Genomic DNA, 27814 nt, shown 5'->3' with positions numbered 1-27814 from the left:
CGTGGCAGTGGGGCGGGGAGGCACCGCAGAGGGTTTTCGGGGCTGAGGGTAAGCAGGAGGGGACTTAAGGGACCTTTCGTCACCTACGTCTCTCCCTGAGCCTATTGTCGAGTCTTATAGCTAGGGAAATTAGCTCCTCTAGGGAGGAAGTCTCGTCACGGGTTGCTAACTCGTCCTGGATGTTATCCGCTAAACCCCTTAAAAATACCCCCTGAATCGTGGCCTCATCTCACCCAGTCTCCGCGGCCAAGATTTGAAAATCGACCGCGAAGTCAGCTACTGAACTGGCCCCCTGTTGTAGAGCTAACAAGCGGCTAGCGGTCTCTCTGCCCTGAACGGGTTGATCAAAGATCTTAAGTAGCTCGGCAGTGAACAAACGGAATTACGGAAAGGGGCCTGAGACTTGGAGGTGGCTACCGCCCACTGGGATGCCCTGCCCTCTAATAGGCTAAGGATAAAGGCTATTTTAGCTCAGTCGGAGGCATAAGTACTGGGCTGCTGATCTATTGTAAGGGAACCAGATGTGACGTTGTGGGAATCAAAGGGAACAATGTGGGAGTTCAAAATGAAGTTATACTTCTGGATATTCGGTTATTACAAGTAGGTATCTGTCAGACGTTTGTGGGAGACAGAGTCATGACTTCTGTCACATTTTATAAACCTGCTGCATTTCTAATGATCACATCCTGTAGTGTAGCAACACTGGAGGTCTACAGATGAAAACAGCAAACTTCAGAGTTCCTAAAGAAGTCACCTGGATGTTTAGAGCAGCAGAGAGAGAACACACTGTGTTTGTTGTAAAATAGGCCTACTTCCAGTATGGGGGGCAACATGGCCCTAATAGGGGACTCCAGAGGCCTGATTCAGGTTGATGTGGATTGACAGAGTAATATCATGAGATATGTTTTAATATCTATATTATGCAGGTGATTTTAATTCTTCCATTGCTTACAGACAAACATCACATTCAGCTCGTTGGAAATGAGCCAGGCTGATCGATCGCCTCGCAATGCATGCTGGTAAGATTTGTGTCCGACTTGATGCCAACTTGTTCTGACTTCACACACTGCCTCGGTTTTTAGGGCCAGGCACCACTCTCCACCGACTGCAAGACCCAGAGCATGATGGGAAACAACCGGCTGTCACCAGATCAAGGAGTTGATTGGCTCTAAGTTTAAATTTTAACAGTTAATGTCATGTTCCGTCATGATGGTTGAATCTGTTAACAAACATATCTTGTGTGGTTGATAATAATACCCCGGTTTTTGTATGACATTTTTTATGGCATACTAAATTATGACTTCATTATGACATAGCATGGATTTTTTATTACATTTTATGCCATATTATTGTATTATATGTATATGACATGCAATGCCATTACATTTTATGGTACATTATGACTTGTGTATTGCATTCTATACTTTTATGACATACAATAATGGAACCTTTGATGACTCTTCTTGGCATATATGACTTTTTTAATGGTACTATGACGTTTCATGAATGTTGCATCTTTGAATGTATTTTTCTTTGAGACATGAAGCTGTGCCCTCTCAGCTAATTGCTGATTTTTAAAAACCATCTTGAAGAGAAGGGAGAAGAAATTCCTTTCTATTCCCCTCACTCCAATCGGGTCGTTCAGATCAAGAGAATAGTAAATTGCTATCACAAAGGAGGAGCCCCCTTCAAACTTGTTGGATAGGCTCTTTCAATGAGGCATCTTTTTATTATAATGTCGGCTCCTCTACTCATTGAAACAACCAGAACGGTATTGGTATTTTATTGAGCAGTTATGCTGCTAATAAATAACTCAATCAATACATGTTTTTTGAGTTCATTGTAAAACCAGAAACTTTATTTTGACTTCACACGACCTTTACGACTTAAGAGGAAGAAGTAGTGCTGAGGCGTAATCACACAGCCACACTGGTATGGAGTTAGATTTGTGTCTTTATTACATGCAAAAAAATAAATGATCTGAGAGAAAAAAAAAAATTTGAGAGAAAAAGTTTTCATACCAATAGCAAAAGATAATAATATTTGAGACTAAAAAAAGTTTTGAGAGAAAGTATTTTCTCATAGAACATAAAAAAATATACATTTTGAAAATTATTTCAGAGAAAAAAAAAATCTCTCTCAAAATATTTTTTTTTGCTATCAGTGTGAACACATTTTCTCTCAAAACGTTTTTCTTCTCGCTCTCAAAACCTTTGCTCTCGAAGCAATTTCTTGCTCTCGTGTCAGGATTTTTCTCTCGTGTCAGGATTTTGCTCTGGCCGTGAAAATGATGTCAGGGGCGGGGCCACGTTCCTATTGGCCGGTCGGGTGAGCCCCGTCTTGGGAGTCTTGGGAGACCTACTCAACTTCCCCAAAATGCATTGCGGCTCGTCTGACTTCTGAAAAGTTTTGGATAATGGCGGACGATTGCGGTGATTCTGGCGACAGCCCGACACAAACCGCGTACACATGTAAGTATACTGTAACACGATTTGTATGTTTCCAGCTGACTTTTTAATCGTATTGATAATGAACGTTACTTTATTGTTGTTGGAATTGTACGATAACGTTATGAATCGAAGGTCCTGCCAGCCGGCTAGCCTACAGACGGTAATTTACCATAGAGGTTAGCGAGCGTAACCGAAGTGGCAAATGTACCGTTTTTACCGACGTTAACTAAGAATATAGTGCTTATGTTAAACCGTGGTTATATATTTACTAACGGCGGTAAATAACGCGGTGCACCGTTCGTTAAAGGGACGGATGCAGACACCGAGCGCCTCATCCGGTGGAGGGAACGATGAGGAGACGTTCACCGGCAGGAGGAATGCTGCTCTGAGAGGCTTCACTTAAGAAAATGTGGTGTTAAATGTTATAATTCTCATATGCAGGGCTTACTACTACTGGTGCATATTTAGCTTCTCAATGATATAAGGTTGAACACCAGCGTATATAGATGGGAGATGTACTGCTCTCCTGAGATGTCTACCTGAAACGTTCTGTTGAACATGAATGAAGTTGTCTTTCTTATTAATAATCAGGCAAAGTCAGTGCTGGGTAATATCTACAATGTGTTAAAACATCAGAGTCCATTAAGTTTATCCCATGTGGAACAGTATTACTGTCCATATTCTAATATATGACTAGTGGTGAATAGTTGATCTAAACAATGATTACGATAAGTGTTTGTATGTATGTATATGTTGTTTATAGGAACGGATGGTGTCAGCCCTGAGGGAGGAGAGGTCACTGCTGCACACTGGAAGTGTTTATGGTCATGGATGAGGTGATGGAGCAAAGACCTGCTATTACTCCACTACACCCCATCTCCTCAGCCATGATGCCAACCACTGCAGCAGGGTCTCTCCTCCAGAACAGGAGGGAAATAGACCTGCAGGCCTAAAACATGAGTCAACAATCATATATATATTCAGATATTTATTATTTAGATTTGTACAGAACCTAATAATCGTAAAACATTTAACAGGAAACATTTGTCTGTAAGAACTACTGTGTGGTATTACTTATAAACTGCACTACTGATAAACACAAATAAAACCTCAACAATAATCATGTTCTTGCAACACAGGGATCTGGACATTTGGAGCAGACACTGCAGCTACGAGCCTCTGAGGATGTCCCAGGACTGCTGGAGTCTCTGAGGATGTCCCAGGACTGCTGGAGTCTCTGAGGATGTCCCAGGACTGCTGGAGACTCTGAGGATGTTCCAGGACTGCTGGAGACTCTGAGGATGTCCCAGGACTGCTGGAGTCTCTGAGGATATCACAGGACTGCTGGAGTCTCTGAGGATGTACCAGGACTGCTGGAGTGGCTCGTTGGCTTCGTCGCTGTCACCCCCATCACCACCGTGGAACTATGGACATGGAACCCATCTGTTCTGTTAGTAAGCAGTGGACGAGGTTCTCCGTGGAACACCTTGAAAGACAGAAGTCCTTCCTTAAATCCCCTTCCCGAAGTAGAGGCCCATCGGGGGAACATGAGGATTGACCTGCAGTACGGCCGTCTGGCACCAACCTGTAACAGAAAACATCAGATATTACATTTATTCTGAATTCATTTGTTGATAAACTACTTATTTCTTCTTATCATACACGTATTGCAACCTGTATATATAACATGGATTATTTGTCTAATAAATTATTCACTAATATCCCACTTGCTTGTACTTGTTTATTTTTAATCACACCAAACTCATACATGATATTATTAAAACCACTTATATTAGCACATGTAGCCTACATTTGTTTATGCATGCATATGCACATCTATTGATAATCAAATAATACAGGAACGTATTTAAACCAGATAAGTCATATTACTTACTTCAGAGGGAAATCCAAATTCCATGTATGTGAATGGAATAATGTAGCTCCTCCGACAAATAAACTGTAGAAAACATTTGACAATTGTAATTTTACTTTAAAATATTTAGAAATATTTAATTAAGTGTAATAATAATCATGCTTTATATTTTGTAAGTACTTTCCATTAAACGGGAGCTAGAACCGCTAATGTAATCGATTCAGTTACATGAGAGAAGATGAGGACGAGATGTCAATGAAGTTAAAAAACAAACAAAAAATGTAGTATGATATGTGTAAACTTCCATGTGAACAGCAGCATACTCAAACGTTCATTTAGTAGGCAGTATGCAGTACATACACGTTGAGTATGTAGTAGGCAGTACGTTAGTATGGCATTTCGAACACAGCCCATGCCTGTGAATCGACAATGGCGTAATGATTCAGTTCGACTCCCAAGACGGGACTCACCAAACCGGCCAATAGGAACGTGGCCCCGCCCCTGACATCATTTTCACGGCCAGAGCAAAATCCTGACACGAGAGAAAAATCCTGACACGAGAGCAAGAAATTGCTTCGAGAGCAAAGGTTTTGAGAGCGAGAAGAAAAACGTTTTGAGAGAAAATGTGTTCACACTGATAGCAAAAAAATATATTTTGAGAGAGATTTTTTTTTTCTCAGAAATAATTTTCAAAATTTATATTTTTTTATGTTCTATGAGAAAATATGAAAATGTTTTCTCTAAAATATTTTTTTTCTCTCATCAAATGCTTTTTTGCTATCAGTGTGATAATTTTTTCTCTCAAACATTTTTTTTTTCTCTCAGATCATTTATTTTCTCGCATGTAATAAAGACACAAATCTAACTCCATACACTGGGAGGCGGAGCAGCACTGAGAGAGGAGAGCTGCGACGTGACGTCACGTTTCCTGAAACGAAACTGAAAGTTAGAGACAGCGGAGCTGCAGTCGAGACTGTTTGTCCCTGAAGAAACGTTCACCAGAATCCAGCAGGTTTTCCTCAACAACACAGCAGAACTTGTGACAAACACTGGTGAGTACCAGACCTGACCTGCAGAGACTAAACGCCCTCACTCAGTGTTCGGTCAGCATTTAGTTCAAACCACACTTCAGAACAAAGGACAAACACCACAAGCTAAACGCTTACTAGCATTTGGGTTGTCTAATAGTGTTGTATCACGTAATCTTCTACTGGAGATTCGCCAACGAATATCGCTGTTAAACGCTTATAACGTTCAACTACATCTTTCCAGCTCTGCCCCCCCACCCCATATACGGGCGGGGTGGGGCACCAGTGGGAGGAACATGAACGGCACATTATCCTCGCATCATTTCACAGTGTACATATCAATAAATAACAAATGAAAAATAAATTAATTATAATAAATAAACATTTCAGTGGGAAGGCTTACTTATGAACTTACACTTATTGACGTGGCATCATGTAGGCCTACTTATTAACATTGTGTTCAACAAATGCTTTTTTTTTAATGTTAAGTTAATCTAGATCAATAAAAGACAGTAATTGTACTTATACCACTGACTAATCGTTCATTCATTCATCCACAAACGAAAACAACACTGATCAACCATAAAAACAATCTTTATTAAAAAATACAAAATATAAAGAAGTACAAAAATAGAATTCGGGATAACAGATGTCCGATGTTTGATGTCAGTTTTGATATAAGGACACTTCTAGTCCTCAGTGTCAGGACAGTGGTCATCTTCCCTTCCCTTCCATAAGCAGCGGAAAACTAAATGAAAAAGAAATTACATCCGAGGAACGGTGCAGGTCACAGCGCATGCTGCAACAACAGTGTTGTTACAAGCTAACAAACATTAGCACCTACCTTGCCCTCAAACCGCCGAACAATGGAGTCGAATGAGGTCGAAATTGAGGACGCTCCGCTGGATACAGGTAATTTGTTTGGAAGTATTTTCTCATTAAAAAATAATTGGCTCGATGCTGCAGCATTAGCACTGTCCTGCTACGAGCTGTGCTGCTAACGTTTGTTTCTACGATCGAAATGAGTAACGTTGTTACTCCACTGTCCGGCCGCCTTCGGCGCGTTTGGATACGCCAACAGCTCCGGCAACCTTGAATCTGGAGGGGAGGAGGTGGAGGGAGAGACGGATACGACTCGCCACAGTGTTTTGAATTTGAGTGTAGTATCGTTTTTGGCCACATTCTTACATATAGCGCCTTTAGGCTGAGATAACTAAAACTAGGGTTAGAGCACTAAGGGTGTGTTCTTGTTTGTGTTTGAACTGTTGGGCCGTGTGTTTCCTTGTGTGCAACTGAAACAAAAATAAATAAGTTGTAATTACGCAGTAATATTTTGTTTTGTTAGTTTGTTATTGTTTTTTTTTATATCGTATCGTGACCCTGGCATATCGAGGTGCATCGTATCGTGAGTTTAAGTGTATCGTCCCATCCCTACTCAATTGAAAAATCTATCAAATCGTAGACCAGAGCTTTAACGAAACAAAAAGGATAACTCCAAGATTTTGTTGACATATCTCTCACACGTAATTGAATGTGAAGATAAACTGTTACAAAAAGGTTATGTTTGTGTGTGCTGTGTCCAGCACACACAAACATAACCTCTCTCTCACTCTCACTCTCACTCACACACACACATTAATTTCAGTCAACCACAGTGTGTGTGGTGTGGGGGGATGGGTTGAATTTTAGATTTTTGTTTACCTACTGCTAATGTTTCAGCCTTTGACAGAGGATCCCTTTGTCGTTTGCCTGCTTTGTTGATTAGTTTATCCTTTTTCTTGCATATTATGCACAGGGCAGGAAGGACGGGGCCAGAGCCTGCAATTGGCAGGCCTGACCTGGATCGGAGTTTCTTTGATGGACTCGGGATTGTGCTGCTAGACGTCGATGGAATGGCCTCGGAGACATCGTGTTGTTCTGTAAGGTCTTCCGTTTAGGTCTCTCTCATGTGCGAGACGTCTTTCCACCTTTGTGATTGCGGTTTTGTCTGTAAACCTACGGTAGCATGTGTGATGGAAGCCAGCTTCCTCGGGAATAATTTCAAACTCCAGATCAATACAGTGTTTGTAGTTTTCAGCCACGTCCCGAGACTCTCCCTTCAGCCCGAGCCACTGTTGTAGGCTTGTTCTGTAGGTATTCCATCGTGTGGTGGTGAAATCATCGACATCCTCGTGCTTCAAATAAGTAATATGCATGTAACAGTGGTTGGATTTTGATAATTTCGATTTTTTGAGAGTTTCTGAAGCATTTTCCTCGTCGTTGGTACTGCTCGATGAAGCCATGGTGGTCGCCATCTTGTCATTCTGTTGACAAAAAGCAGCTATCTTATTGGTGTAGCAAGATCACGTGTCGAACCGTGCCACCACCCGCGGCCAAGATATTATTACGCTCTGAAGAAACTAGTTCTGCATAAAACAGAGACGCATGGATAATCGACTGGAATTTCAGCGACAAACTTATTTTTGGTAACTTAGCATGACTCGTTCTTTTTTATGAACTAAATATTGTGTAGATGCATGACTGCGGAGCAGGAATCCTTTTCTAAAAGACTTCGTGGTTCACCTTGCGGCCTAAATCCGTCCATTATTATTTGAATGGTTTAGTATTATATACCTACATAATTATCAAGTACATTTATATGGCAATATAGGCTGCACTACACATTATTATTGGCCCGGTTTAATAAGTGTGGCGAGGTTATACATGATGTGTACTTACTTACAAGAAGTATGCACTATGTTGATTTTATTTTGTCTCATTGCAATTGCCGTGTATTAAAGTGATATGAGGGAGAGGGTATAAAAATCTATACAAGGAGATGTGTGTCATATCAACAGAAAATGCTTGCGCAAATGCTTAACTATTCTGGTAGCGACCAGACTACCCATCAGAAGAAGCCTTATTTGAGGATGATGTTTGGTTGTACATTCGCAGAGGTTTGGCAGTTAACTTCCTTGGGTGGTCTGTTGAGTCTAAGCAAGTGTGGACTGATTTGCAAAGTATGTTTGTATTTGCTATCCAGTTCTTATTCAATAGTTTTTGATTTTAACTATCAGAATTCAGCTATTTTGTTGATGGAGATCCTTCTCTTATAAGTAGGGATTCAGAACCCGACATTGTCAAGGGATGTACTATGAATGAAGGAGGTATGGACCCAAATGCAGTTAAAAAAGTTTATTGAAATAATAATCTAACAAAAAACTAAGTCCAAAAACTCAGGGAGGCGGTTGTGTGTTATCTCCGCATGTGTGGTACTGTCGGCTGTTTCTGATAGTGAGATTGGTATTCAGAAAAAGTCATTGTTCATCAGACTTCATATGTCAAAAGCATCAACCACACCCCACTGCCACATACCCCCACCGCCTGACTTAGGCCGGGATCCCGCCGGCCGCAAGCCCAATTCACCCCCCCCCCCCCCCCCCCCCCCTCCACAGAGCGGGAGAGGAAGTCAGCCACAACCATGCGGTTCCCCAGACTATGGATCACTCTGAACTTGAAAGGCTGTAATGCCAGATACCAGCGAGTGATCCGTGCGTTGGCATCTTTCATGCGGTGGAGCCACTGGAGCAGGGTATGGTCTGACCAGAGGGCAAAGGGGCACCCCAGGAGGTAGAAGCAGAGGGTACCCACCGTATGGCGAGGCACTCCTTCTCCACCGTACTGTACTTCACCTCCCGTTAAGCCAGCTTCCGGCTAATGTACAGTACAGGACGGTCGACCCCCTCCACCTCCTGAGACAAAATGGCCCCCAGCCCACTGTTCGAGACATCAGTCTACAGGACAAAAGGGAGAGAAAAGTTAGGCCTGTACAAGAGTGGCTCCCCACAGAGGGCTTGTTTTACCCTCTCAAACGCCAGCTGGCACGGCTCCGTCAACTTGACCGGATCTGAGGCACCCTTTCGGGTTAGGTCGGTTAGGGGGCTGGTCAGCTCCGAGAAGGCCGGAATGAACCTCCTATAGTAACCGGCCAGCCCCAGAAACCTCCTGACCTCTTTTTTCGTCCTGGTATTGGGCAGGCTGCCACCGCTGCGGTCTTTTGTACCTGCGGCCGCACCTGCCCGCCCCCCCCAGGTGTTACCCCAAATACCGTACCGCCCTCTGTCCCACAGCACAATTCTTCGGATTGGCTGTGAGCCCCGTCCTGCTGCATATGCTACTCCCACGTCTGACTATAAATGATTACATCATCAAGTGGACCGCAGCATACGCAGAGCGATGCCGCAGCACCTGGTCCATGAGGCGCTGGAATGTGGCCGGGGCCCCAAACAATCCGAACGGAAGTGTGACAAGAGGAGTTCGTCGACCCGGGGCATTGGATAGGCATCGAATTTGGACACCTCGTTGACCCTGCGATAGTCCACACAGAACTGTATTGACCCATCGGACTTGCGTACCAGCACAATGGGGCAACACCAGTCACTGTTGGACTCTTCTATCACTCCCATCTCCAACATGGCCTGAAGCTCCGCCCGAACAATTTTCCTCTTGTGTTCCAGCAGCCGATAGGGCCGTGACCGGACTGTCACACCCGGGGGTTTCTATGTGGTGGTGTATGAGGCAGGTGTGTCCTGGCAGGGGAGAGAACACATGAGCAAAACGCTGCTGCAACGAGGCCACATCTGCTCTTTGGCTTGGTGAGAGATGGTCATCAGTGGGGACCGGCGCTGACCGGTTTGAATTAGCCACATCCGGTCCCAACTCATCCCTCTCGCTCACTGTGGTTGCCAGAGCAACAGGCATCACCTCTCTATAGGCTTTAAGGAGGTTGAGGTGGTAAATTTGTGTGGCCCTACCCCTGTCAGAACGCACCACCTCATAGTCAACATCCCCCACCCGCTGTGTGACCACAAAGGGCCCACTTGGCGAGCAATTTGGAGCTAGATGAGGGGAGCAATACAAGCAGCTTATCTCCCGGTGAAAACTGTTTAAGTTTGGCCCCTCTGTCTTACAGCCGTCGTTGACGTTCCTGGGCCTGGAACAAATGCTCTCGTGCATGGAGCTTTGCTCGCAGGTCCAGGACGTGCTGTACCTCGTTTTTGCTGGCGCTTGGACCCGTCTCCCAGCTTTCCCTAACCAGGCCCAAGACACCCCGGGGTTTTCTGCCGAACAGGAGTTCAAAGGGGGAAAAACCTGCTATGCCCTGGGGAACCTCCCGCATTGCAAACAACAGAGGGTCCAACCATTTATCCCAATTACGACTATCCTCATGCACAAACTTACGAATCATGTTATTTTGTGTCTTGTTGAACCACTCCACCAGACCGTCAGTCTGGGGATGACACTAGTCTGGATTGAATGGACGCCCAATAATTCCTATAGTTCGCGTAGTGTACATTACATAAACGACGTGCCCTGATCAGTGAGGATCTCTTTCGGGATCCCGACTCGGGAGATGACTTTAAACAGTGCCTGTGCAACACTCTTTGCAGAGATGGTGCGCAGGGGCACTGCCTTGGGATAGCACATTGCGTAGTCCACCAGGACTGACACAAAGCAATTTCACGTGTGCTCCGGTCTAATGGCCCGATGAGGTCCATGGCAATTTGATCAAAGGGGACCTCAATTTGTGGTAAGGGGCTCAGCGGTGCTTTTGGAGTGGCCGGCGGGTTGAACAGCTGACATTCGCGGCCTCCTCCTTCAGGCTCCACCGGGGAAGGGAGAGATGGTCCTCCGCGAGGACGATTGCGGCCTCGATGCCGGAGGGTCGGTGGCACTGGACCCAATTGGAGGTGGATGTTTTTCGCCAGCTGGAGCCAGCGCGTGGCGGTGTCCAGGAGCTGCTGCGCGTAGACATAGGGGCAGCCGGCTTCCTCGAAAGAGAGCCCCCTGAACTGTCACCGGTGTCCCTCTGGTGTGCTGCCTAGCCGGTCCAGGATGGCTCTCTTTAACAGCGCGAAGTCCGTGCACGAGGCCGCCGGCAGGCTGTGTGCGGCCAACTGTGCTACGCCGAAGAAGCCGGACTGCCCACTTCCCCTCCAGCCACCCACACACCTCCGCCGTGCCCTCGAAGATGTCCAGGTACGCCTCCGGATCATCTTCAGTAGGCATCCGTTGGAGGGCAACCGGCGGAGGTTGGCCCCGGATCGTCCCACTGGGCCGACGCCATGTCCACCAGGGCCTGGGACTGCTGCTGCTGAGCTCAGCGTCCAGCGGCGACTGGGCTTCCATGTCCCTGTTCTAGGCGCCAGATGTGAGCGTCAGTGCTCACAGGGAGGGGAAGGAAGGACGAGACAGCGTGATGTGGGGTTCCGAGCATTTACCTTTCGCTGGCAGAAAACTTTAAACAGAATAGAACTCAAATTGAACAGCCGTCTCTCTGATGGCTGTGGGTCGTGTTCGTCCGTGCTACTGCGTTTGTCTTCGCTCTGGTCCTCTCCCAGGACCCAGCCTACTGCAAGAGACCAGAACCAGGTTACAAGCGTGCTTATATAGCTGACTGATTACCTGATTCTGTCCAGCTGTCTGAGCGTCGGCTGAGCCACTCCTCCGCCTTAACCACACCCCACTGCCACAATCAGTTTATGCGGGTAGGCCAAGGCGAGGATGTTGAGATTTACATTTCTAAAAAAAATCTAATACTAATTTCAGTAGCACTGATTTTTTTACTGTTCGAGTTCTATTCGATTCCCGAAGTTCATTCTAATGGCGGGTGGGATGATGCTGCTTTCAAGGAAACTTGGAAATAGGGCATAAACCATTTCCCATATTGATTAAAAACTGGATGAAATATTTAAGTGTAAAATACGGGACAATTCCATATTTTCCTACAGGTGGGAATTGTTATAAGACTTTTGTATAACCACATGATTTTAGTGTTTAAATGACTTTAGTATTTCCACTGATGACCTAAACAGGGTCTAAAGCTATCCTGCAGAACAGCTAACCGTTATCAGGGGCCCTGTGCACATGATGTCTTGTATTACATGTTTTCAATGACGCGTTATCTCCTGTGCCTTTAAAAGACTCAAGTCACAACAATGATTTGAGCCCTTTCTCTGTAGCATCCTCATACGTTGTTGCACTGTGACTGCTCCTCTTGGCCAAGATTAAAAGTCAGACTTCGACTTTACTTTTGTCTCCGATCTCCTCCTTGGGTGAATTTATTCGTTTACGAGAGAATTTTTTTAACAGGAACGCTATTTGTGGCTCAACAACAATCAGTAGTTAATCAGGCACTGAATGCGGCCGCAAATTAATTGGCAACCACAGCCTTTATTTGCATCGTGCCATCTCATCAAATAATGAAAATATATGTAATAACAGTTTTGTTTTTTTCACACCTTTTGTCCTCAGAGTGTAGACATGTCTGCTTCCAGCTGTCTGCTGACTGAAGATCAGTTTCTGTGCTCCATCTGTCTGGATGTCTTCACTCATCCAGTCAGCATACCATGTGGACACAACTTCTGTCAAACCTGCATCACCGAACACTGGGATAGTAATGTCCAGTGTCAGTGTCCCATGTGTACAAAGGTTTTTAACATCAGACCTGAGCTGCATGTCAACACGTTCATCTCTGAGATGGCTGCTCAGTTCAGACAGTCATCTCAACAGAAAGCCAGCAGCAGCAGCAGCTCAGAGCACCAAGAGTCCAAACCAGGAGAAGTTCCCTGTGACGTCTGCACTGGAACCAGACTGAAGGCCCTGAAGTCCTGCCTGGTGTGTCTGGTCTCCTACTGTGAGACTCACCTGGAGCCTCATCTGACAACATCAGGCCTGAAAAGACACCAGCTGATCGACCCTGTGGAGAACCTGGAAGGCAGGATGTGTACGAAGCACGATAAACCTCTGGAGCTGTTCTGTAAGACCGACCAGATGTGTGTCTGCATGCTCTGCAGTGTTTTGGACCACAAGACCCACAGTGTTGTTCCTCTGAAAAAGGATATGAAGCAAAGAAGGCAGAACTGGAGGCTGAAATCCATCAGATGATCCAGAAGAGACGACTGAAGCTCCATGAGATCAAACAGTCAGCGGAGCTCAGTAAGGAAGATGGAGACAGAGAGATGGCAGATGGTGTTCAGGTCTTCACCGCTCTGGAGGAATCTGCTGAGAGAAGCCAGGCCGAGCTCATCCACACCATCAAAGAGAAGCAGAGGAAGACAGAGAAACAGGCTGAAGGCTTCATCAAAGAGCTGGAACAGGAAATCTGTGAGCTGAAGAAGAGAAGCACTGAGGTGGAGCAGCTCTCACGCTCTGAGGACCCCCTCCATCTCCTCCAGAGCTTCCCATCCCTAAAAGCTGCTGCACCCACCAAGGACTGGACAGAAGTCAGCTTCTCTCCACCTTCGTATGAGGGGACTGTGAGGAGAGCTGTGATTCAGCTGGAGGAGACACTCAGTAAACAGGTGAAGAAGCTGTCTGAAGCTGAGCCAATGAGGGTCCAGCAGTATGCAGTTGATGTGACATTCGATCCTGATACAGCACATCCCTACCTTGTCCTGTCTGACGATGGGAAACAGGTTAAACATACTAATGTAATGAAGGATCTCCCAGACAATCCAGGGAGGTTTGATGGTGTTTTTGATGTCTTAGCAAAGCAGAGTTTCTCTTCAGGAAGATTTTACTACGAGGTTCAGGTCAAAGGAAAGACTCAGTGGTCTCTAGGAGTGGTCAGAGAGTCCATCAACAGGAAGGGAGAAAACACACAGTGCCCTCAGTATGGTTACTGGACGATATCTATGTTAAATAAGAATAAGTACTATGTTTGTGCTGACCCTAAAATCTCTCTTTCTCTGAAGTCTCAGCCTGAGAAGGTGGGGGTGTTTGTGGACTATGAGGAGGGTCTGGTCTCCTTTTATGATGTTGGTGCTTCAGCTCTGATCTACTCCTTCACTGGCTGCTCCTTCACTGAGAAACTCTACCCGTTCTTCCGTCCTTGTTATGTCATTTTTCGACCAGTCATGAATTTACTTTTTGATGATAACTATGGCCCTCTGATCATCTCTCCTGTCAGTCACACTCACTAGAACAACCATTTGATTTTCTAAGAAATGATTTGTGCTTGTACAACACAGGGTGGTGCTGTTTGCCTGCTATCTGAGATCATCTGATGGCTTTATGATATCCTCTCAAATATCTACATATTCAGCACCTTATTTGCATTTTGACCATCCCGCGCATGGGTGTACTTGTAATTGATCTTTTTTCTAATCTGATAAAGCCAAATTAAAATATTCTGGGTTGAACCAGGAAGTAAGATTGGCAGCTGGATACAGTCCATGCTTCACTCCTCCACATGAGCTTAAACATCCCCTCCACATGGCCCTCAAAGTTCAAAGTTCAAAGTTATCTTTATTGTCCCAGTTGGGAAATTGATTTGCAGCCAAGATGTCCAAAATACATAAAAACATACAATACCAATAAATAGACATAAAACACACACACAGAGCAATCAACCTCTGTTAGGAAAGAAACAGCACATAGAGCAACACATAAGAACACATATTGGGCAGAGTAGTTAATTTCCAAGTGCATACAGAGACAAAGTGCATTCAAGTGCATTCAAACAAGGTAGGATAAAACAGACTGTGTGGTCAAGACAGCTGTCAATTATCTCGCTATTTAACACTGTTCAGCATCATAATAGCAGAAGGAACAAAAGAAGACCTATATCTATTTGACCTGATAGAAGGCACCCTTAACCTCCAACCTGAAGGTAACAGTTCAAACTCGGTCTGGAGGGGGTGATCTACACACTCCTGAATGGAAGTGGCCTTCTTGAACACCTGCCTTTTATAAAGGTCTATAAGATGGGCTTGCCTCCTCCCAGAAATCTTACTGGCCACATTGATGAGGCTACCCAGCCTGTTTTTGTTGGCTACAGTCAAGTTTCCAAACCAGGCAATAGTGCAAAATGTTAAAACAGATTCGATAAAACTTCTATAAAATAGAGTCATCATCTCAGTGGACACATTAAAAGAACTCATCTTCCTCAGAAAATAAAGACGTTGTTGAACTTTTTTTGTTGTGGCAGCGACATGTTGGTCAAAACAGAGTTTCTTATCAAGAACCACTCCAAGATATTTATAACTTTCCACAATTTCAATCTCTGTACTATGTATGCTGGTGATTACAGGACAAGGAGGGGTCTTTCTGAAGCTAATTAACATATCTTTAGTCTTTGTCACATTCAGCTGTAGAAAAGACTCATCACACCAGCGAACAAAGTCGTCAACCACAGGACCATGTTGAACACTGAAAACCTCTGTTCATACTGTCAAAGTAAATGTATTATAGTGGGAAAATACAATATTTGACTCCACAATGTAGAGGAATAGAGGTATAAATTCAAATGTAAATATGCAAAGTATTATAATAAGTAAACTAAAATAATTAATTATAAGCTTACAAATTACACACACACACACAGCTCTCATAAGCAGAAGTCTGGACACGTCTCTGGAGGAGAGCATCTTCTCTGGAGCTTAGACGCTCTGCTGCTTTGCTGCTGGTGAGGAGACAGACAGACTTCATAGACCTGGACCTGATGGACCTGAAGAGAAAGGACAAGAAGAACAGAAAACACTTAGAGCAGCAGTGGGGAGCAACACTAGAATATTCTGGAGGAAATATTCCTTACAGTATCTAGAGAGACATTTTAAAGACGTGTGCTTACATAAAGTCACTCCAACATAATCAAGTTCACATACTTTGATGCCTCGCTGTGCTCGTCCATGTTCTCTGTGGACACGTCGCTTCCCTCATCTTCAGCTCTGGGCGCCTGCTCATCTTTCTCATCCTTTGGCTTCTTTATCATCTTGGACTCACTGACAGACATGACTGAATGAAAAAAAGACTTTCATTGATTTATTTAATTGACTTCATGAAGAAAACAAATGTAAACATATTAGATCAAGCATAATAATAATAATTGCAGCATATATATATATATATATATATATATATATATATATATATATATATATATATATATATATATATATATATATATATATATATATATATATATATAAAGAAAACTAAATAAAAATGAATGAAAACTGAAGCAAATCACTTTGGAGTAGTTAATGACAAGACAAAAGCAATTTGCTCTTCTCCCCTCTCTAACAGTTGTGTTTGAGCAGCTGAACAATAAAGCAGTGCTGCCACTTTAGGTTGTGGAAATAAGTGACATCTGAGGTCGCCCTCTGGTGGAGTACATAACAAACAGCATAACAGTGCTCCTGTCCTAGTGCTGCTGTCCCAGTGCTCCTGTCCTAGTGCTGCTGTCCCAGTGTTCCTGTCCTAGTGCTGCTGTCCCAGTGTTCCTGTCCCAGTGCTCCTGTCCTAGTGCTGCTGTCCCAGTGCTCCTGTCCTAGTGCTGCTGTCCCAGTGTTCCTGTCCCAGTGCTCCTGTCCTAGTGCTGCTGTCCCAGTGCTCCTGTCCTAGTGCTGCTGTCCCAGTGCTCCTGTCCTAGTGCTCCTGTCCTAGTGCTGCTGTCCCAGTGCTCCTGTCCTAGTGCTCCTGTCCTAGTGCTGCTGTCCTAGTGCTGCTGTCCCAGTGCTCCTGTCCCAGTGCTCCTGTCCTAGTGCTGCTGTCCTAGTGCTGCTGTCCCAGTGCTCCTGTCCTAGTGCTGCTGTCCCAGTGCTCCTGTCCCAGTGCTCCTGTCCCAGTGCTGCTGTTCCAGTGCTCTCCATTTTCCTCGATTTGACCCACACTGGTGGATTTAAAATCCATTTCAACAGACACAGGTAAAATTTGACAAAAGTAATCAAATTTCAGGATAAAAGAATGACATTTAGGGCATCTTTACTGCTGTCAAATGTCAAAAGTTCAAATGTCCTTACTTGTATGAAAAGGGTAAAACAGCACCCCCACAATCCCGTTTGTGGCCAAAAGTATATTACATCGGTAGTGTTAAGGACTACCATAGAGAATGAATGAGAAAAAGTTAAGAGAGTTAAGGACTAGTATACACAACCAAATAATAAGGCCAGTCGTGTATAGGTGGAATTAACTGACAGCCAATGAAATTGCACCATCAATTATGCTGTCCAAGGTGCTGAACCAGTGGCGTTTTTCGATGATTATCTGAACGCAGGTTCGAATCCCACTTTGGGCAAAGCCTGTGATACATTATCAAAGCTAAAGAGCCATGTATGATTCAAGAAATGTGAATGATTTATCATTACAATTTTGTGGCAGAGAGGTAGGTGCTAATGTTGAGACAAAAAATATTGAAGCAAAACAAAACTTGATATAAGACATGTTATATCAAGTAATTCTAATTACTCATGGCTATTAATCTAATATATTTTCTTACTCTGTGTAACATTACAATTATTTAAAACCTATGCTTTCAGTTACAGACATTTTACTGTTCTCTGAACATGATTTACTTATTAATGAGATAGTAGACATCAGTGGTTGAAATGTGTTGTTTATTAAATACAACAATCACAGTTTAAACACTGAGCCCATGGTGCAAGGTCACACATACACGACACAAAATAAAATGTAAAATAAATATAATATATACAATATAATGATTAAAATGGGCAAAGGATGTATACATGACAAAACACCACTGTTTAATAGACGGTTGTCAATAAGCTTCATAGGGGTTGGCAAGCGCTTGTGATCCAACACAAACACCCTCCCTCCAGTCTTCACAGGTCCAGTGCAAGTGCCAGTTGGTGAGGAAAGCAGGGGCAGAGACGGCAAACATGTGGTTTCTATAATGACAAAAGTACAATAAGTCATTCTGGCCCAGAGAAGGAGAAAACCCCGATTCATACACTTATATGGGTGAAAAGTAGAAAGGTATCACAACACCCTGCTAGCTCTTACTAGAAGGAAGGAGGCAACAATTGAAGTTGAAAAGAATATTAAAGCGGGACACAAAATGCACAGTCCCACTCTGGGCCCAGTTTCCCGAAGCCTTCTTAAAGCCTTCTTAACGCTACGCCATTCGTAACCCCTACTTTCCTACTTAACATTTCGCGTGTTTCCCGAAATGTTCTTTGCTACGAATCTCTTTTGTATGTCATGTAGTAGCGAAAAACCTTCAACTACATAATTTCTAGGTCCATTTCAGATAAACTAACTATCTAACAGATAGTCTCACAATTGTAGTCCCAGATGAAAAGAAGTCCAGCCAGTCTTTAATCCAAAGAAAAAGATGTTTATTAGCCAATACAGGATCCAAACATCAAGGGTCACCCCGGGGTGAGAGCAACCAAGAGCTCTGTGCCCTCGGTTTATATGCTGTTGAACCCAGGATTTCCACGCCCATGTCAGGTTGTCAGTCTCATCCTTTCTTCAAATTATGATCTCATTTTCACAAAAAACAATGACTGTCACACTTTCCCCGCCCATAACCTGATGCTTTTCCCTGTTAAGTAAGAGCTCCCACACCCGGCAGGGGTTTTCCCTTAAAGCTTCTTAAAGCGTCTCTCCTCATCCAGCAGGCCTCAACGAGGTCATCAAGACAATACTTCGAACTCATGAACCCAGGTGCAGGGCCTTCATATCACAGCCTGGCATGGCGACCTAGATATCCTTTAGCTGCAGATATAATTAACCCCTTAGCCACTACAGTCATACGTTGGTAAGAGTGGTCTGGAGCACTCTTAGAGCCTTCTTAGCTCTACCGTAGTGATGTTTACGCTCCTGACGCTAGTCACCGCCACTGTACAGTAATCCAGAAATCCCCGCTGCGCATGGAACTGCACATTGCCAGTGTTGTGTTTCACCAGTGGTTTTAAGTCATTCATGAAGAAAAAAATAAAATGCGCATGCATTTCATCACAAGGCTAAGCTTTACCTCAACCTCAGAAGTAGCCTAGGTATATTAGTGTCATTTAATTAGCCCATTAGGCTAGTCAATGTCAAGGCATGCACAATCCTGCAAGCAATTTGGGAAATTGCCACATCGTCAAACAATTAAAAAATGTCATAAATGGACGACGGTGATGGTTGTGAACGATGGCAAAACTATGGCAGCGATACAACGCATGCTCGTGCTGAACCAGAGATGTCGCCGTCCTCTGAGCCTTTTAGTTGGTATACATAATTTCATAAGGATCAACTTCAATCCCATGGAGATATTTACCGACGCGGCTATATTGCATAAGTTTGGACTACAACGGCAACAAATACGCATGTGATTAAGGATGTAATTGGCTCAATCTCCTCTGCTGTTTCTATATTTATTATATCTTTTTTTGTGCTGTAAAAAAGTGCTGAAATAGATTGCTCAGAGTTCGATTTTCCATTTCATGCGCAGGTGCATGACCGCACTATATCATAAAATGCAGGCTATTGCAGTGTTTGCAAATAAAACATTGATAGAAATCCTTCTAGGCCTAAACATTTATTTAACCATGGTCGAACATACTACCATAGCCTATACTGATTTAAAAGATAAAAAGAATATAAGAAAAAAGATATAGAAAATATAGAAACAGCAGAGGAGATTGATCAAAAATATTCTATCACAGTCTGATTTAGAAAAAGTAGTCCACGCCCTCATATTCTCCCGTTTAGATTACTGTAACTCCCTCCTAACTGGCATCAACAACAAATCACTCTCCCACCTCCAGCTGGTTCAAAATTTAACAGCCAGGCTTCTCACTGGTTTTAACAGACGGCATCACATCACTCCGATTTTAGCCTCACTCCACTGGCTCGCAGTACGTTTTAGAATTGATTTTAAGATTTTACTGATCACTTTTAAGGCTCGTCAAGGTCTAGCCCCAGAATACATCTCAGACATGCTGACCCCATACGAGCCTGTTCGCAGCCTTAGATCCTTGGGCGGGTCTCTCTTAACTGTTCCAAGGCCGAGGCTCAAAACCAGAAGCGACCGTGCCTTCTCTATCAGAGCGCCTCGGCTTTCGAACGACCTGCCCGCGGAGATAAGGCTTGCTGAATCAGTGTCATCTTTTAAATCACTTCTTAAAACTCATTTTTATAGACTTGCCTTCCTGTGATGCCTTCTTTTTTATCTTTTTATCTTTTTATCCCTTTATCCCATTATATTTCTTTCTTTGCAAGCACCTCACATTAATTTACAAGCTAATAATAATTTAATCTGTCCTCTGTACATTTGTTGTTGTTTTGCTTTTACTTTATTTGTGTGTGTACTGTGATTTTTGACATGTCAAAGCACTTTGTTAACTGCTGTTTTTAAAGGTGCTATACAAATAAAGTTATTATTATTATTAATATTAACCCTAATGTGGTGTTCAGGGGCCTCATTTATAAAGCTTGCGTACAACACGGGGCTGGAAACATGCGTACGCCACTTTCCACGCAAATGTTGTGATCTATAAAAACCAAACTTGACGGGAAAGTGTGCGTACCTGTAAGCAAACTCTGGGGCATGCAGTGGTGTGCACAGGTAGACACTAGGTGGTGCTAAAGCACAGAAGTAATGAGTGCAATAGTCAAAGCTAAAATGAATTATAAGAACAAAATAGAAATGCAATTTACCACTAACATTAGAGCAACCTGGCAGGGAATTAAATCTATGGCATCTATTAACCACACATGTGAGGCCAAGCAACCTATCCGCATCAGTGGAGTGGATGAGGATGATCTGCCCAACTATTTTAATTTTTTTGTTTACTCGTTTTGAAAGTCCTGACCTCTTGCACAATGTTTCCAACTTGATTGATTCTTTTGCACCCCGAAAAGATCTGATGATATCTCAAGGATATGTCACAGCCTTATTTAAAAAAACAAATAGAAGGAAGGCTGCTGGCCCAGACGGCATCTGTGGGCGCACTCTCTGATACTGTGCCAACCAGCTCTGGAGTATTTTCAAAACTCTTTTAGATGTGTGCTGATTGTTGCAAATTACCCTCTATATGGAAGACTTCAACCATTATCCCAATTCCAAAAATGAAAAATCCAAGAGAATTGAATGAGTTCAGACATGTTGCTCTTACATCACTGGTGATGAAAAATTTTGAGAGAATTTTAAAAGATGAGGTCGGCTCCTTGGTTGAAGACAAACTAGACGCCCTGCAGTTTGCATATCAAGCAGGTAAAGGGGTGGAGGACGCTAAACTCCTCATCCTGGCCAGGGTTTACAAACACTTGGAGAAACCAAAATCACATGCAAGACTTTTATTTGCCAACTTCTCGTCTGCTTTTAACAAAATGCAACCACACATTTTAATCGATCGTCTAATTGCTTATTTTAACCCACCTGATCAGCTCTTATCATTGCTCTTAAACTTTTTAACGGAGAGAAAGCAGCAGGTTTTAGTTAATGGAGTTATGTCAAATGTCCTGGTTTCTAACATGGGCTCCCCCCAGGGATGTGTTCTGTCACAACTCCTTTTTATTCTCTACACAGATAGCTGCAAGTCTCATATGGAGGGTAGCTGCCTGGTCAAATTCTCAGATGATACAGCACTCTTGTCTCTCCTTCAAGGTTCGGAGTCAGACCACGGCAGCGCCCTTCCCTCATTTGTTAACTGGTGCGGTGAGAACTTCCTTGACCTCAATATGTCAAAAACAAAGGAGCTCATCATTGATTTTAGGAAAAACAGTAACACACCTAAGGCAAGCATCATTCATGGTGAGGAGGTCCAGATTGTAGACACCTACAAATATTTGGGAACTGTGTTCGACTCGCATCTAAAGTTTGATACAAACACAGATTCTACTGTTAAACGCGGTCAACAGAGAGTCCATTTACTGAGGAAGTTAAAATCCTTCAATGTTTGTAACAAAATTGTAACCATTATTAATGGTCATTAATTGAGAGTCTTTTAACCTTCTCACTTATTTGCTGGTTCGATGGCCTCTGTGCTAAGGACAGGAATAGTCTGAATAAAATTGTGAAGTTGTGCTCCAAAATAATCGGAGTTCGGCAGAAGGACTTGTTTTCCCTTTGGGAGAAGCGCGGGGTCCAAAAAGCTAAAAAAATAGTTGACCAAAACCATGAGACCACGTCCTCTCCCCGGAATTCAGATTAATGCCTTCAGGCCGACGCTTTGTAGCACCACGCAGCCAAACAAACCGCTACTCAAAGTCCTTCATTCCGTCTGCTGTCAGGCTCTTAAACCTCCACAGTAGTCTTTGGAAATTAACACTCAATACGAGTTCATTATATATGAGTTTCTATTGCTTATGTATCATTGCATCAACCTTACTTATTTATTTAGACTTTTTTTTTCTTTGGTTTATTTTTATTCGATTTACAACTACTTTTCTAATTTTTAACTGTACACTCGATGCCCAGTCTATTGTTTTTCTCTCGGACATACTCCTGTGTCCAGTCTGTTGTCTATATGTACACTTATAATAACTAGGCTGTGGACTGCTAAACTGAATTGCCCTTTGGGGGATCAATAAAGTTGTTTGAACTTGAACCTGAGCACCTGCCCTTGCCCTCTGGACCAATCAAGTGCCCTTTTGAAAGTTCGTTTTTTTTTTTTTTTTTTTTTGTGGCCCATGCTGACATGATCATCTAAAAGTGCTTGTCGATTAAAAGCGTGTGATAATAATGCCAATTAATATTCCCTCCACCCCCCACCCCACCGGCACACACCTCTTTCAACGTGAACGTGCAGAGCGGACACAAACGGAGGCGCGTTGTAGCAGCAGACAGTGCACAGCTGCAGCCCAAACACACCTCCACCCCTTCCCACCAGCAAGGTAACACATAAATAAATCGAGTTGAGTGTGTTGTTTGCCCCCTGAGCCTCAGTTGCCAAGCTGTAACTTGCATTTATTCTCTCGTTATTGTCTCTGTTGTGAAGTAGCCTGTTTCAACGCCACACAGCTGGGCATAAATTAGCGACTACTCACCTGCTTAACAAGCTAGACGCTATCCAAAGTCAATAATAGATATGACGTGATAATGACCACCGGTAGAGTTTGTCATTGGTATCCTACAGCATGTGAATCTATCAGTATACTTACTTAAGATGAATATTTAGAAGGCTATTGTGTAGGTTTACATTAGGCTACATAATTAACACTTGCAGTAATTTATTTACTAATTTCTTTACAGGCAATTCCCAACTGCCTGCAGAAAAAGTAGCCCTGTGCCTTGTTGAAATATAACCAAACAGTCTTATTCATATTGTTGGTGTCTTTTTATTTACCAATTGCAGCCTAATGCCTATGTGGCATAAGCATGGACGGTTAGTGTTGCGACAACGCCACCAGGGGGAAGTTAGCCCCCAGGAATTCCACCTTTAAGTAAGGTCACACAGGTTCAAGAACTTTCCATGGGGCAAGAGACAATATTAAGCAATAATTCTTTTTATTTGGTATAAAATTATAAAACCAGATGAACACACAATACCCAATTAAAAATGGCACTGCCAGGGACGGGGAATAACGTGGCACAGGGCCGTGACCTACCGGACAGCAGAGGGACAAACCAAACCAAAGAGGACTTCAACTAATAACACCCGTGATACCACACTCACACTGCAGCCAAACTCGTGAAGGGAAGACCACCACCAGGAAACAACTGCTGCCGACAGCTTACGGCACCTGTGCAAACAAATCAAAGTTAAATGAGGCCAAAAGTACCATAACACAAACATAACATAATTGGAAACAATAAAGAATACAAACAAATCATCAAAACATCCAAAAACAACAACCCGGGAAACCAACCTAGGGAGTAGCAAAGACTAAGCAAAAGAACAAAACAAAAGTAAACAATGAGGACAACAAACAATAACCTAAAGAAAACAACAAAAAGGGAAATGACTAATAATAATAACAATCTAACGGAAAATAATTAACAAAGAATAACCTGACTACACCAACCAAGCGTGGGCCAAACCAAAAGAAGCAGAGAGCTGACGCAGACAAGAGGGGAGCCAAAGCAGCAGCGTCCCTAGGGAGTGGTGGCAGGTCCAGGCCGGCGGAAATTCACCACACGCTTTACTGAGCCACGGCAGGCACGAGGGAGCCAGGTGATATGAAGCTTCGCCCCGCGAAGGGGAAACAAGCGATCGCACCCCGGGAAGCCCTGGACAGCACACAGCACCCAACCACAGCCAGCAACCAGTCACGCTGGGAAGAGGGGTTGGGAAGCCCACCGCGCCACGCCAGACAAATGACTGACACGAGAACCCCCGATCAGCTAGCGCGGTTCTACGCAACCCCCGCAGCCTGCCACGCTGAGCGTAGGGGATGGTAGAGCCTGCACAGTGTCACGGCCCTGCTGGCCTTAACCTTTCATCCCTGCAGGAGCTGCTGGTGACAGTGATGAGGCTGATTGGGTGCACCTGGGCTCAGTCCTGTAGGAGGCTTTAAAACCCCGGCCCAGCTCCGTGCTCTGGCGCTTCGCAATTTCAGCAAAACCTGGAACAAACACTTCAGGAGATAGAGGAAATTAAATTTGGTGGAAAAGAGACCAAGGAACAAGGTCAGCAGCAAATTAAAAGTGTTCAGCAACAGCAGGAGCTTAAAGATTATCCAAAAGAGCTTGAACAAGCTGTAACCACCATCAAACCGATCTATAATGGGCAGAGGCAAGAACAAAGCAAACTAAATCAGGCCCTAAATCAGGCCCTGGAAGAAGAATTTGAGGGGGTCAACAAAAAGTTGCATGATGGAGAAGAGACCATCATACAAAATCAGAAGGACCTCTAAGAATAAGACCAGGAGCAAGAACTCAAAGGCTCTGAGGAAAACATTGATGTGCTGAAGAAGGAAGATGAGTCGATGCTCCAACAAAAAAAACAAAAATGTGACGAATTGCAACAGTAACTATCCTCACCTCCAACGTAAAAGGGTTTTCTCCTGGCGCACAGTTATATATATTTACATTTACATTTAGGTCATTTAGCAGACGCTTTTGTCCAAAGCGACATACAATAAGTACATTTGTCAAAAGAAGGAAACAAGGAAACCACAACGTATCATTGCTGATAAAGTAAGAGCTAAAAATAGAACAAGTGTTAGGTCCTCATCTGAGTAAACTAGTACTTCAAGAGCAACAGTGCTACGATCAGAGTGCTATAGGTAAGGGTTTTTTTTTTTTTTTTTTTTTTGGGGGGGGGTTAGTGGGTCATGCTAGTCGAGGTGAAGTCTGAGCCTTTTTCGGAAAATGGCAAATGACTCAGCTGTCCTGACATTAGTCGGGAGTTCGTTCCACCACTGAGGCGCCAGAACAGAGAAGAGTCTGGACTTTGCTGAGCGACATTTGTTTGATTTCAGCGATGGTGGTACCAGCCGGCCAGCTGAAGTAGAGGAGCGAAGTGCTCGCTTCGGGGCATGAGGTTTGACCAGTGTTTGAAGGTAGATGGGTGCCGTTCCATTGATGGCCCTGAAGGCCAGTGTCATCGTCTTGAATTGGATGCGTGCTGCAAGTGGGAGCCAGTGGAGATCACGGAGGAGGGGGGTCACATGGGAGAATTTGGGTAGATTGAAGATAAGGCGTGCTGCAGCGTTCTGGATACGCTGCAAAGGTTTAATCGCAGAGGCCGGGAGTCCGGCCAGGAGAGAGTTGCAGTAGTCAAGGCGGGAGATGACCATATATATATACAGTATATAGAAAAAAACACCCTTCTTCCATCTAAATTCCTCCAAAAAAGTTTGGAAACGTTATTTTGGTCGGTTATTCCTCCCCTTTAATAATACCAATTTGTATTGTATTTTTATATCATTGGAAAGCCTGATTAGCCACCTTTCCAAGAGGTACAACTTGTAAGGATTGTGCATTCATGGAATGAGCAACACAGCTAACCGTGTGGGAAGTGGCCCAAAAAAAGAAGACAAAACCTCAAGAAGACCGGTTCCTCACCCTTGCTTCACCGAGGAACCATAGGCTTTCTTCCAGACATTTACAGGCAAAGGTGAACTGGTCTTCTTGGGGTGTTGTCTTCCTGGGACAGCCACTTCATCTGTCTTTGAATCACCAGTCTCACAGACCTTGGTCCTGAGTTTGGAAATGGTACCAGGGCTGACACCAAATAATGGTGCCACTGTGCATACCGGAACACCAGCTTCCACTTGCCCTATTGCACGGGCCTTATCCTGAAGGGACAAACGTGACATGTTTATGTTTGGAGGACACAAACTCAACAAAGTTGCAGGACCCATGCACACAAGTGCTGTCAATTAGGTACCCTAATGAGAGTGAATACCAACAGAAGAATATTGCAGGGGATTTTGGCCCATTTTTTTGGGCCACTACCCACACGGTTAGCTGTGTTGCTCATTCCAGGAATGCATGATCCTTACAAGTTGTACCTCGTTTGTAAAGGTGACTAATCAGGCTTTCCAACGATATAAAATATAATACCAATTAGTATTATTAAAGGGGAGGAATAATCGACCAAAATAACGTTTCCAAACTTTTTTTGAGTTTACTTCACCTCCATCTCCCTCCCTTCTGTTCTTCCTCACCTCCAGCATAAAGGGTTTTCTCCTGGTGCTCAGGTTTCTCCCACAATACATCCATATGTATATATAAAAAAACACCCTTCATCCACCTTTCTCACCACTCCTTCCTTCCACTCCTGGTCCACCCTCCTCCTCCTCATTCAGGGTAGCACAGTGGCTCAGTGCTTAACGCTGCAGCCTCACAGAGACGCCTCGTCCCTCTGTGTGGAATTTGTATATTCTCCGTGTCTGCGTGGGTTTTTTTCCTGGTAGTAGGTTTTCCCAATAAATAAAAAAAATATGCACATTAGTGAAAAGGGTTTTCTCCAGGGGGTCAGGTTTTCCCACAATATCTACATACATTATCTCGATAAAAAGTGAGTACACCCCTCACATTTCTGCAAATATTTTATTATATCTATTCATGCGACAACACTTAAGAAATTACAATTTGCTACAATGTAAACTAGTGAGTGTACAGTTTGTCTAACAGTGTAAATTTACTGTACCCTCAAAATAACCCAACACACAGCCATTAATATCCAAAGTGAAAATGTCCAAATTGTGCCCTTAGGGTTAGGGTTAGGGGGTTAGGGTTCTAGACCTGAGACAGTAAATTTACACAGTTATACAAGATGTATACTCACTACTGTACATTGTAGTGTAATTTCTTCAGTGTTTTTCCATGAGAAGGTATAATGAAATATTTACAAAAATGTGATGGGTGTGCTCACATTTGTGAGATACTGTTTATAAATGTATATATGAGAAAAACTACGGTGGCCCTGAAGGTAAAAAAAAACCTGTCCAGTTTTAAAACGGCCTGTGACCTTGGCGGTAAGGAAAGCAGAGGTTTCGGGTTGCAAGAAAATGGCCTTTCTTGATCGACATTGATCAGCTACTTGGAAAATCTCCCCGTCGGGGAATCAAACCCCGGTCTTCCACAAGACAGGCGTAGAATAGATACTGTCCACTATACTTACCAGGAGTGTCTTTGGTAAAATATGTAGTATAAAGTCTATCAGGAGGGGGCACCCTTCTGCTGATTACAGGGATTGTGCACAAGTTTACCGGGAAGCATTTAAATGTATTAAACCTTTACCGTCACTCATATCCACGACACAGTAGCTGTGATTGAATCCAGTTTAAAAACGTAC

General features: G+C 43.6%; 1 pseudogene across 1 annotated transcript; it reads left to right on the top strand.

The window, feature by feature from the left end:
* Nucleotides 1-5262: 5262 nt before the first annotated feature.
* On the top strand, nt 5263-15392 carry LOC311019075 (E3 ubiquitin-protein ligase TRIM39-like; annotated as a pseudogene). The gene is made up of 2 exons (XR_014599293.1): nt 5263-5375; nt 12645-15392. The product of XR_014599293.1 is annotated as an E3 ubiquitin-protein ligase TRIM39-like (transcript).
* Nucleotides 15393-27814: the final 12422 nt, after the last annotated feature.

The sequence above is a fragment of the Eutrigla gurnardus genome (genome assembly GCF_963514095.1).
Source record: "Eutrigla gurnardus genome assembly, chromosome: 9".
Classification (NCBI taxonomy): domain Eukaryota; kingdom Metazoa; phylum Chordata; class Actinopteri; order Perciformes; family Triglidae; genus Eutrigla; species Eutrigla gurnardus.
The sequence above is the reverse complement of the archived record's forward strand: the minus strand, read 5'-3'. Positions and strand labels throughout refer to the sequence as shown.